The 13,444-nt window shown below is 43.1% G+C and overlaps 1 pseudogene; it reads left to right on the plus strand.

Moving 5' to 3' along the window:
- Nucleotides 1-11,173: 11,173 nt before the first annotated feature.
- LOC123076983 (ATP synthase subunit a-like) lies at nt 11,174-12,007 on the plus strand (annotated as a pseudogene).
- Nucleotides 12,008-13,444: the final 1,437 nt, after the last annotated feature.

Genomic DNA, 13,444 nt, shown 5'->3' on the forward strand with positions numbered 1-13,444 from the left:
TGGTCTCACATGGAAGAGATACGAGCCTCCGCTGGATAAACACCAGAACTGGTATCGACTTCTTTTGTTCGTAACGAACAAGCAACGGATTGGGGATTGCCAATAGAAAAAGATACAACCAACCAGCAGCTTTTGGAAACCAGGATCACCCCCATTGTAAAGAGAACACGGCACCCCCTTCCGTAGGGGCTCGCAAAGGTATTATACTGGATGTGTGCAGAGAGCTAATGAAACTCCATTCCTTTTTCTCTATACTCAAGGATCTGCTATAGCTTGCTTTTCCAAGAGTATTGTATTGACCTGATTCCCCAGGAAAGAGTTGATGGCATCTCAACGCAAGAAGGTAGAGAAGAATCCCTAGCGAAGATGTGCCGAGAGCGAGAAAGCCTGTCTTCCCCGAGATTATTTATTCCTCTTATTTCTTATATAAATAACTGAAATCAATCCTCACTTGTATTAACTTCATGAGTGAAGAGATAGACAAACCCTCAATACCGGCACTGCTCCTATCAAAATCAAATAATTGGATTTGTTTCCCCACTTCCTCCATGGGATTCGTACATCGGATGAGGATTCCTACAACGGTACAACGGATCAATCCATTCAAATAAATGAAACCATTAGGTACACCCCGGGATCTACTCTATTTTTAGATTTGCTAATGTCGAGATCCGATGCGAAAGCAAAGTGAAGGTTGTTATTCAATAGTTGTTGCCGGTAAAGGAACAGCGGAACGGGTATCTTTAGCAAAGCAATTTGGATTGGTTGAATGGTATTGAGTTCCGGTCTTCTATATTGTCTTTCAACCCTTGCTCTTGCCTTGGCTTCGCCTTCCACCTTCAGCTAAGCACCTAACCCATGGGACGGGACCTTCGGTCTAGCCTTTGTTCGGGTATGGGACCGACCTGGGATTCTTCCATCCGAGTGAGTACCGCCCTTCTGATTTGGTTTGAGTACGGGACCGACCTTCTCTTTTGTTTGTAATTGGGCTTGCCCGAAATAAAGGAACTTTGGTGTGAGAACCCACCCGAGTTGGTAACCCAATGTTTTCACCTACGATTTCTCCCTCGTCTTCTTTGCCTAGCCTTTAGCTTCTTTCTTGTCTGATCTTAGATTTCACTGTTAGGAAATAGGGCATTACCTGTCACTCTACCTTTCTAAGAAGGCCTTTCGCTTAGTTGTCCTTTCTACTAGAACTTCCCTTTAGCAGTTCTGGAACATCTATAGTATGCTTGAATGTCGGCAATTTTTCTATATTCTCTTCCTCCTCGTCCATTAGTTCAGTTCCTTTCCTTAGTGAAATCTGCCCCCTCCATCTTTCAAGAACAACAAGAGGGCATTCTCAAGCAGGCGTATTCTTCTTCACTTCCTAAGAAGGCATTTTCTTGCTAACAAGCCATTCTGGCAAACAAAAGAGCTACTTCTATCAAAGAGGAGCAAAGGCTAAGCGGAACTCCTCCCTTCGTGTCTTCTTCCTTTCCAAGCTTGTTGCGGGGAATCTGGGCTCTTTTTCAGCCCCTAAGAACTGCTACTTTGATGAATGAGGCCTGACGGTCTTAATTCCTAATGCTACTCCTACTGCTATTGTTATTGTTACTGCTTTTGGGAATTGGCATCTTTCTTCATAGGGGCCTAGCCAAGGAAAGCTTTCCCATTAAATGAATGTGCTTGCATACTCTTCGATTCCTGTGGGAAGTGTGGGACTAATTAAATTTCATTCTTGTCTGCTAAGAGAATTATTCTTCCTTACAGCTTGCATTCGATGCATCCACCGTACTAAGAGCTCCTTCTTGAAGAACCGATTCTGTAACAACCCCAAAGGAGAATCTATCTAAATAAACCTAAATAAAACTCCCATTATGATTTGAGATTGCCTTGCATTTGCGCCCCTTGCCTTTCTTACTGGATTTCCAGTTGATGGGGAAGGCTTGGCAAAGAAGCTTGTGTCGGAAGAGAAGTGGAAAACTAAGTTGTTCGGGCTTAACTTAAACCTGATTGCCCTAGTAGGAGTCAGAATAAGGTTGAGGCTTGAAGACAAGCAACTGACATCTCGGATCTTGCCATTGCCAGGAGCATGGATGCCCAGAATGCCCTCAGTCTATGTCTGTCTATATAGGCTTTAAGGAAAAAGGCAAGTAAGCCATAAGCCACAAATCAAGGCTTTTAAGGACCTTCGACAGCTTATAAATAAGCTAATAACAGATCTTTTGCGTCTTTCGAGATGCAAAGAGAAGTAAGAAGGTTTACTATTGGGATAACGAAGATATGACCATATTTCAGATTGATTTTCAACAGACGAGATCGGATAGTAGAATAGAGAGAAGGATTTGCTGCTTTCTTAAAATGATAGAGAGTCAGGAGAGGGTCTATGTTAATAGAGCTCTTTAGATAGGGAGAGGAAAGACGTAACTAGACTGCGGAAAGAATAGAATCTTTTACCGCTACATCCACTGGAGAAGAAAACTCAGCAAAGGAGATTCCTATCCTTTCTCTAGTTGAAGACTAATCTGGATATTCCCGAGGATGCTTGACTTCGAGTTCTTGGAGTGACAGCTTTCTTTGTAAACAAGGGTCCCTTACTCTATTACTTTTCCACTTCATTGATCTAAAAGAAGTGACAGAAGAAAGCTACGGGCATATACCCCTGCCCCGGGGGAACAGGTGCCACCTCAACAGCTATATTCTAAATCGTTAAGCCTCGCAACCCTTTCCTTTGTATCAGACCTTTCCCGCTTTCCTTCCTCACTCAAACTTCAAAAAGTCCTTCCATGAATCTAGGGAAGGAAAACCACCTCTGACTTCACCAAGTCTCCCTTTCTTTGGTCGAAGGCTTCAGGTCAAGATCCTTTTTCCTATCTATTGAAGATGCAAAGAGAGATGCTTCTTCCTCTTCAAGTTAGAAGTGCAAGAAAAAATGCGGTAAATAGGAGTTCCATCTACCACGCACTCGCCCCACACTCCATCTAACTTCAGCATCCATACTCAGCTAGGAGGAAGGTGCCGGGGACACTATGAACACACATGCACTTGGTTGACTTCACGTCCCATCTCACAACCGGGTAAGATCAAATAAACAAACAGCTTGCTTGCCCAATCCCTATTGAGATGATTTCTTGAGCTTGAACTTCCTTTTGTAGCTCCGCTCACAAGGACTTCTTTTCGTCCGCAATGAAGCTTATACCACCACTTGGTCAATAAGGCCTGATTCAAAAAAAGATCAATCACCCCATTCCCTACTTCAATGGAAAAGGGGGAATCGCCCTTTCACAGCTGCCCCTCCACAAAATTTATACCTATCCTTTCGCCTAAGATGATCATGAACGAAGACAGAGAATTGCGTAGATAGGATGAGGAAACGAACCAACCCGAAAAAACGAACAAAAGGGAATGAGAGAAATGATCGGAACGATTGAGGAAAGAAAGAGAATGGCGGCCCCTTTCATTTCGCCCAGGGGGCATCATCGTCGGGGACAGGATTCGAGGGTTCTTCCATATCTTGATATAGAGATAGATGATGATAGAGATCTAGATCTTTCTATAGATGGATCCTTTGAGAAATTTCTATTGATCCGCTTTCAAGATCTATGAACAAGAGAGATCCAAAAAATCTCCATGTAAAAAAAAGAGATGAATAGATAGGGCTGAGCCGATAGCGGGACTGGGTACGATGATGGGGCGAGAGAGGGAAAAAAACCCTTCGGGATGGATCGGGAAAAGTGACCTCTGGCTCAGCCCACGACTTCCTTCCCTTCGCATAGCTCAGGTGACTCCCTTCTCCCTTTTTTCCCAGAATGAATTAGCCCGACACGACGAATCCTGCCCTCCTGTCTTTCTTTCTCATTGAATGAACCACTGCCTGGGACGCCCCTATGCCTATGAATTCAATGATTTAAGGGCCCCAGGAGGAAACTTCGGAAAGAAAGCCTACTGGTTGGTCTGGTTGTCCCCCGGCAGTGCCCGGGCGGGCCTCGGTTCAATCTTGCCGATTCTACCTAGACATGGCTCAAAATGAAGGGGTAAGACCAAGTGTTCTTAAAACAAAACTCAAAGTGCACACTTCGGAGCACGGTCTTCCGTTAGGTCCTTTACGGACGACGAAAGCCCCTTGGCTATACTCTACTCTTCGTCTCCGGCTGTTCTGTTCTTTTCTTTTGGCTCGGCGGAGTTGAGCTGGGTTCCATTACACTCTGTAGGCAATGCATAGACAGTCCACGCAGCAAACCGAGGCCCTGCTTGCGCCGTACGTACCGCCTACGAATAATAGGTAGCCCCACCCAAGGCAGAGTTTGTGAGCCGTGTAATAGGCGACCATTTCGCGTGGTTTGGGGGGCACTTGAATAAGCCGCCGGCACCCGGCTGCGTCTTTACCCCTATCCAATTTTTGGGCCAATTCCCCCTTCGTACTACCAAAAAATGAGATTCTTGCCGAATCTGAGTTTGCTGCCCCAACCATTACAAAACTAATACCTATTCTATTTAGTACTTCAGGTGCTTCTCTAGCGTATAATGTAAATCTCGTAGCGGATCAATTCCAACGAGCCTTTCAAACTAGTACTTTTTGTAATCGACTCTATAGCTTCTTCAATAAATGCTGGTTCTTCGATCAAGTTTTGAATGACTTTCTAGTCAGATCGTTCCTGCATTTCGGATATTCAGTCTCATTCGAAGCTTTAGACAAGGGTGCTATTGAGATATTGGGCCCTTATGGTATCTTGTACACATTCCGACGATTGGCCGAGCGAATAAGTCAACTTCAAAGTGGATCTGTTGTGCGAAGAGTGCGTTATGAACCGTGGTTGCCTACCTGCTTTGGTTGGTGGGGGCGGCTCCTCCGTTGTGGGTAAATGGGAAACCCGACTCTACGAACCCAAGGAAAGGCTGCACAGCTTCCGTAGGGGCGCTAAGACCGGAGCTTTTTGTAGTGCTAGCAGAAATGCAAGTGAATGAATCCAATCCCATCCCCTTTAAAATCAGCGAGGTAATACCTTATTGAAGTAGGGCACGCTACGACAACACAGGACTGACGGGGTGGGGGCTTGCTGTCTACTTGGCGAGCCTTCACTGCCCCCTTCTGTAACTTCCCTTCTTTCGTCCGTCCACGAGGCAGTCAAAAGAAAGAGAGAAAGGGGCGGCTATAACGCAGGAGTCGTGGCGGTTGTATGCCACAAGGTCCCTATAGACAAGGGGACAAGTGAATCATCGCTTTTGGGAGCAGGCAGCCCTCTACCATCCATCCCATTGCATTCCTTTCGTAGAGTACTATACCGTCTCAGACCAGATACATCTATGGAAAGAAAGGATTTCATAGAAAATCTGCATTTTTCTAAAAAAGAATATCCCCATGCATTCTGTTATTCCCGTAACTATGGATTGATTGTCCCTACCTAACTAAATGGTAGTGGTCTAGGGAGCGCAATTGCTAGAGCACGGGAGAATGAAGAGTAATGATTTAAGCAAGAGCAGCCGGACGGACTATTATAGTCAGTCTAGTGACTACTATAGTCTTTTCTTTCTTTGTAGTTAAGTAATAATGTTTGGTATAGCAGCCTTTCCGAGCGAGTCTCTGGGATCTCCTGTAAACCCCCATGATGTGGTAAAGGGAGGATATTAGGGGAAGCAGTGAGTGGAGATTCCCCTGCGGAGAGCCGTATGAGGGGAGACCCTCACGTCCGGTTCGGAGGGCGGGGATATCCCGACCCTACTATCATTATGCCTTTGCAATGTTACTTGGTTCAACTCCATTTGTGACCTTTTCTCGTATGTGGGACTCTATCTTCTTGGGTAGATTCTAGATCATCTTTCATTTTGTTACTGAGTAGTTTTCTTATTAATAAGCCAAGTCAAGAGTAATAAGAGAACTGTAGGAGCTTGCCAGGACGGCTTGGTAAGCAAGCTACCTGTTATGTAGGCGCCAACTCCCAGTTCTTTCTCTTCTTTCTTTTTGATTTTTTATTCTCGTTTTTTTACTAAACGTATAATCTCCTTTCCGGGGAAGGGGTAACATAGACGGAGGCACATGTAGACAGATACAGACTTTTTCAATCTTTTGCCTAAGCGAAGTAGTTGATCCCTCCGAGGTAAGGGTGAATCGAGACCGAAAGCTACTAATAAAATAGCATAATCTGAACACATAGTTTAAGTAGAAACTGTTAAAGCTCCCTGGTCTCGAAACGGCCAGCTTTGGTTCAGCTCTCGGGGCCACCTTACACACTAATAAAATCGTCAGCTTCCTTCCCCACTCATCGCCCTCACTTTAAGACAAAAAATCCAATTCGATTCAAAGATCGGAATCATACCTCCAGCGGGCAAGGTCGGCTCAAGAAATGGAAGTTGTGAGATGGAAAGAAAACCACGAAAAAAGAACCGAATTAGGGATCAATCCATACGCGGCTTGCCTTCTCCCCTTCCCCATAGTAAGCCAGCCAATAGAATAGTACCCTAACTTAAGAAGTTCTCTTAGCAAGCGCATGTCCATTAATGTGACCATCGCATGCTCCTGCATGAGTTTCATGAACGGTTTGTTTTCGAATCCTATCTCTCTGGGGAAAGGTATCTTTTTTCAATTCGAACAACGGTATCCCTACCTGGCAAACTATCCTCGTTTTCGAAGTCCCTAGTTTTGTCCTCTGCTGTAGTATTCCGGTTAGTAGACGGCTTCCTTCATCGGAAATCTAGCCAGTGCTTTCCATTAGGTGTGCAACGAAGGATAGCCTTGCTTTTCTTCTGATTCTGATTCAGTCCAAAGATAGAGACAAAAGAAAGGTAATTATTGAATCGGACTTGGCTTCTTTTTCGGCATGGGCAAAGGTTTGGCAATTCCACCATTAGCAAAGGTTTAATCGGTTGACGGTATCCTTGGCGAAAGGCACCTGGTGAGAGTAGCTGCTGCTGCTGTGCTACCTCCAACTATGAAGTTCAGCACATGAACAATACAGAGTACTTTGTTTCCAAAAACAATACAGAGAACAAGACCACAAGAAAACAATTTAAAAGAACTACTTTTAGGCAGCAGCATCTGGACAACAGGCTTAAAAGCTTCTAGAAAAATGATAGCACAGACAGCCGAAACAATTTTCCTAATATTTCTTTAACTTGACCTTTTTGCAGTACATCTAACAGCATATAGGGGAATGCCTTTTTTTATATTACATTTGTACCAAACCAAGCTATTCTTAATACTAATTCCTTTGCATAGATACTTTCCAAAGTGCTGAGAATAGCAACAGAGGGAAAACGCTGCAGAAGTTATCACAATTGAATTACTAACCTGGTACTTGTTCATAGATTTTCTAGCATCTTCCATAAGCTTTGATTCTTACTCAAGTAGTTTGGTTTGTAGTGTAGTTTTTTTTCTTGACTCTAGTAGTGTAGTTAGCATGCCTTTCGTTCCTTGCTTGCTTATGCACTTTTGAATTAAAGACGACCTTTCAATTCATTATTGACTGGATAAAGTAGTATTAGTTAATATACGCTGATTCAGACAAATCAAAAATAAGAGACAGTCTTTTTCGATACTGTATGCCGGGACAGACCTGTAGGTGAGCACAAGCACAGCCAGCCTTCCACCTCTTTATACTTATGTTTAGCAATGTACCTGGTCTTACTTCTCTTTCAGTTTACGCTTGTGTCCCAAACTTGCAAGTTCGAAGAAGAGTATTGTATTGACCTGAATCAAGTTGTTTTCCTACCCGCCGTTATGTCTTAGCTAGGAATGAGCTGTGAAAAAAATAGAAATGGGACGATTCCTTGTGTACCTCACTGTGACCCGGCCTGACATTGCTCATACAGTCCACATTGTCAGTCAGTTTGTCAGTGGTTACTTGAGGGAGATGCAAATACTTCATTCTTCCATAGTGCTGCCAATGGAAGATACATAAAATGTAATATTGCTTCTTTGGAACATGAAGGAAATGTTATACAAGATGAGAAAGAGTTGCAAGAACACATTTATAGTTATTATAAGAGACTATTTGGTTCAGAGGACAGGGGGGACATATCTCTTGGTGGAATCCCCTTGGTCAACAGAGCACATGCTATCAGAACTAGACAATGAAGAGTTGACTAAGCCTTTCACTATGGAGGAAATAGAATTAGTGGTTAAAGAGATGAAAACCAATACAGCTCCTGGCCCAGATGGCTTACCAGTAATCTTTTAGAAACATTTTTGGGAGATGGTTAAAGAGATGGTCAAAAGAATGCTTGATAGCCCGCATGCTGAGGAGTTGCAACTTAGAAGACTTAATTATGGGGTGGTTACTCTGATTCCTAAAATGAAAGATGCTGCAACTATCAAGCAATATCGGCCAATATGTTTATATTATGTTTGTTAGAAAATTGTGACTAAAGTACTGACAAATAGGCTTGAGAGAGTTGCAGATAAGGTGGTGAGTAAGAGTCAGAAGGCATTTATGAAAAACGGAAATATTTAGATGGGGTGGTCACTATCCATGAGGTGTTTCATGAGCTTAGGAGGACTAAACAAGAGGGGGTCATACTAAAGCTAGACTTTGAAAAAGCATATGACAGGGTGAATTGGGATTTTCTACAAGAGGTTTTGTTAAAAAGGGTTTTCTTTAGTGAGAAGTGGAGAGGTTGGATTAAACAAGTGGTAGAAGGAGGTGCAGTGGTATCAATATTAATGGAGAGGTTGGCCCAAATTTTAAGAGCTACAAAGGATTTTTGTAGGGTGACCTCACCTCTTCTTTTGAATTTGGTGGTGGTCACAGAAAAGGGTGTCACTCAAGTGTACGACATTCTTTGTCCGTCCAGATCGCGGTACATGTTCGGACCGCTCTGGATTGTAGAGGAACGAATTTTAGGCTACTTTAGATGGGGTGGGTTGCACCCATTCTCGGTACGTACAAGGTGGGCACCCATTCTCGGTTAAGATGGGAAATCCTATAGGGGTAGAAATGCTACATGAAAAAAATCTGCTCTTGCTGTATTAGGAATTGAAAGTAAGTCAACTCCTTCCTCTTAGAGCAACTTGTCGCAGCTGTGACTACTCTTTCTATTTGAATTGAATGTCAGTGAATCACTTGTTTCACTAATGTGACTAGTCTTGACTGCAGGGTTTTTCTTTCTATAGAGAAGTGACTGCGCTAGAGATGCTTATTAAAGGTTTGCTTGGTGGCTTCCTTGCTTGACAGGCTTTCCTTGTTGATTGGCTTGGTCTGCTAGTTCCCGGAAATCACTTCCTCTAAGTCTTAAATAGAAGAACCTACTCTTTCTTCAAAGAATGTAGCATACCTAAGAAATGATTTCTCTAACGAGTCAAATCCGTTGTGAAATAAGGAAATGCGCGGATCACTTCTTCTACCCTTCTCTTATTCGCTTTTCCTGCTTACTATTGAAAGAAAAGTTGTTACTGCTGCATATCCCCTTTTTCCTCTAATTCGAGCGAGTAAAGGCGCAGCTTCCTCATCTTTGCTTTATAGTTTTATATAATATATAATTGGATTTTGCTTTCCTTTAAGGAGCTCTAGCTATCTTGTTGATCCACCAGTTCATACTATTAATGAAAGCTCTTTCACCCTGCCCGCGGGTAATCCCTTACTGAGCCTACTCAAGCAATCTCCCATTAGCCGCTCTTTACTTTATAGTCAAGCGATTGTAAACTCCTTATTTAGGCTAGCGACTTCGCTGATTAACAAGATAATCGCATTGGAGCTGTGACAGTTATGTAAACTACTTCTCTAGCAAGTAATGAATCTGAGGTCAAAGCCAATGAGTACGCCGGATGTTGCATTTTCGCAGTGAGGAAAGGTTGGCTTGACAGGCTTCGTTCTGGATGTTGTAATCTCTTCTCATGGTCTTTGTTCGCTTTATTATCCCGTTGTGAGAATGGCTAGGACTGTGGATCCACACGCCCCCCCCCCCTCTAGTCAGTACTTTCCGAGTAGCGCAAGGCTTCTTCGTTGGCAAATAAATGAATTAATGAACTAATTTCCTAATGTGACGTGAACTTGAACTAGCATTGATCAAGTCCATGAGCTCATAAGAAGGAGTTCTTCACGTGAGAAAGTCCACGGCTTAGCTTAATTCAATAAAAAAGAAAGTATCCAATCGACTTTAGGAGCACCATATGTTTCTATCTGAAACGGTAAAGCGAGGCTCGCTATAAGGGTCATAGCTAGTTCAGGATTGGTAGGAAATTAATACAAATGATTGTAATATGACAACCCCCAAGGGAGCTAGCCTTTGTGTTAAGATTAAAAAGAAGAGCCCTCTTTTCATACGACCCTGTGATTCCATTGCTCTATCCGGCCGCAAGATTCGATCGCATACATCACGAGCACGAGATGGGTTGGGGACTTAGAAATGAGCTATGCTCCAAGAATCGACCCCTGAACTACCTTTGCCCGCCTTTTCTTGTAGAATCCATCCCCCCTCTTTTATATATTTAGAATGCTTTTAGGGCTAGTGGAATGAGGCTGGAACCATCAATATCGCTAAACCAGGAGAGTTGCTTGTGTTGGGTTCAAAGTTTCGCTCTACCAAGGCAAGATATAATATGCATCCAGCTTTAGCTGAATATCGTGAGTGTTTAGCAAAGTCTGCTAGCCATTGGCCTTACGTTCAGGATACTCCTGTCTGTCTTTGTGATGTTTGGTTATAAGAGAATGTTGCTCTTCATAAAACACGTATAGTGACCTTCGTCGATGGGACAAACGCTCCCGTGTATGCGTTACAAGGCAACTAGCATTTTGTCATGGAAGTTCGTGAAAGAATGTTCTTGTTTTTCGTTGGAAAAACCAACGCTGACGTCAAGATCAGTCTCCTTTCCTTTCAAAAGTGAGCGAGCAGAGCTAAAAAAGATGGAGTTACCTGGAGATGAGATTTCTTTCTATGGATATGAAGGATAGAAATATGCTATTTGCTGCTATTACAACGAATCAACCAATTCGTAGTAAGTGTTCCCGTCTTCCTGATCTACATGATTTTTTTCTCAACCAACATCTCTCAGAACTTTGCTATAACGCCAAACTTGGATATAACGCCAACGCCTGAGCGAATTGTCGGCATCACAATACTTTTACAAATAGAAGGGTATTTGGGCCAAAATGAGTCCAAACAGGGAGTAGTCAATTTAGCTAGAACAGTATTGGGAGCCCACCACCGAAATGGCGAAACTTGGCAGGGCATATTAGAGGATATTCGGGCGGGTGGTGGTATGTATAATTTTATCCAGAATCTGCCTGGTGCCTACCCTAATACCCCATTGGATCAATTTGCCATTATCCCAATAATTGATCTTCATGTGGGCAACTTTTATTTATCATTTACAAATGAAGTCTTGTATATGCTGCTCACTGTCGTTTTGGTCGTTTTTCTTTTTTTGTTGTTGTTACGAAAAAGGGAGGTGGAAAGTCAGTGCCAAATGCATGGCAATCCTTGGTCGAGCTTATTTATGATTTCGTGCTGAACCTGGTAAACAAACAAATAGGTGGTCTTTCCGGAAATGTGAAACAAAAGTTTTTCCCTCGCATCTCGGTCACTTTTACTTTTTCGTTATTTCGTAATCCCCAGGGTATGATACCCTTTAGCTTCACAGTGACAAGTCATTTTCTCATTACTTTGGCTCTTTCATTTTCCATTTTTATAGGCATTACGATCGTTGGATTTCAAAGACATGGGCTTCATTTTTTTAGCTTCTTATTACCTGCGGGAGTCCCACTGCCGTTAGCACCTTTCTTAGTACTCCTTGAGCTAATCTCTTATTGTTTTCGTGCATTAAGCTTAGGAATACGTTTATTTGCTAATATGATGGCCGGTCATAGTTTAGTAAAGATTTTAAGTGGGTTTGCTTAGACTATGCTATTTCTGAATAATATTTTCTATTTCATAGGAGATCTTGGTCCCTTATTTATAGTTCTAGCATTAACCGGTCTGGAATTAGGTGTAGCTATATCACAAGCTCATGTTTCTACGATCTCAATTTGTATTTACTTGAATGATACTACAAATCTCCATCAAAATGAGTCATTTCATAATTGAATAAAAACGAGGAGCCAAAGATTCTAGGGGGCTACAGCTGCGCTTTTGCAGCACTAAACATGGTTCCGGGTACTCAAGATATTGCGTTTGTGTTTGGAGAGGTGTAGATTGTAGATTCCAGCCGAGAAGACCAGGGAAAGATAAGGATAAAGAATGTCATATATCTCAGGAGCTAGATCACTTCCAGATGAACAAGAATTGCCTCAACAAAAATGGATGGAATTGGACCAAAAAAGCCATTCAGCTTCGTTATCGATTAGGTATCAGTGGGAACATCAAGATGAATGAGTTAACTAAGTATCAGATCGACCAAATTGAACAAATGATAGCTCAAGATCATGTTGTTCATTGGGAATTGAAGAGGGGAGAACGAGCAGACATCGAACGATTAATTTCTATTTCTCGTTATCGTGGAATTCGTCATCAAGATGGATCGCCCTTACGCGGTCAACGAACTCATACTAATGCAAGGACTGCTCGCAAGCAAATTCAGAAATGAAAGAAGGCTACCAAAAGAACAAGCAACGGATTTCGCGCTCATCCCTTGCTAAAGCGCATACGTTTTCTTGCTCCTTGGTACTTGTTTGATCAATCACACTATTCATTAGTTCACTTGATTTTTCGTTCGATGTCTTGAACCGCTTACTAATCACGTATACGTATAGTAGGCCCCCCTTCGCCACTCCACGTCTGGCCCGTCTTGGTCTCGCTCACTTCGCCCGCCTATCGTGTCGGCTCGGCTTCGTCCGTCAAGCGACAGCTTCTGCCTCTTACGGCTTCACTATCGCTCATGACTGGTAGTAGTTGTCTCTATGTAGTAGTCGGCCTTTGTTAAGCTTCGCCAAAAGCAACTAGTCGCTTCCCGAATGCCTATTTCTTGTACTAATTAATGTGTATGGTCTAGTCTTTCCAATGCCTCCTTCCTTGCCGCCAACGCACGCTAGATGGAGAGTAAGCAAGCTACCTTGCTTGCATTGCAATTGTTAAACAGTAGCTTCCGCGCCCTTCCTGCCTGCTTCAATTGATGTGAGTGATCGTGTCTTCGACATTAATTTCAGTCTGATTAGATATGTCATTGAAACAAATTTGTTTTGTCTCTGTTTTCTTTTCGGATGATGAGGATGAGCCAGCCGATCCTAACATAATTTTGGAGGAGCCGGACGACGAAGCCTCAAAATCAGATAAAGATGTCTCCGACGCGACCAGACTTCCACTAGATTTTTATAGGGGTCAGGAGGGAAAATATATGCTTTTTTCTATCAGTCCCAAGCGGATACTCCCCAGCTTCCATGGTCCGCTTACCGAGGAAGAGATGCGGGAGGACCCAGGGCTAGAGCAAGTTGGGTTGGGGTATAGAGCCGTAAGCGCGGTGGGGGTGACAGAGGATGTGCTCGTACGGTTCATAGTTGGGTATGATATTCTCGTGGATTGTTGGGAACGTCCTCTG

The sequence above is a fragment of the Triticum aestivum genome, chromosome 1B (genome assembly GCF_018294505.1).
Source record: "Triticum aestivum cultivar Chinese Spring chromosome 1B, IWGSC CS RefSeq v2.1, whole genome shotgun sequence".
Classification (NCBI taxonomy): Eukaryota; Viridiplantae; Streptophyta; class Magnoliopsida; order Poales; family Poaceae; genus Triticum; species Triticum aestivum.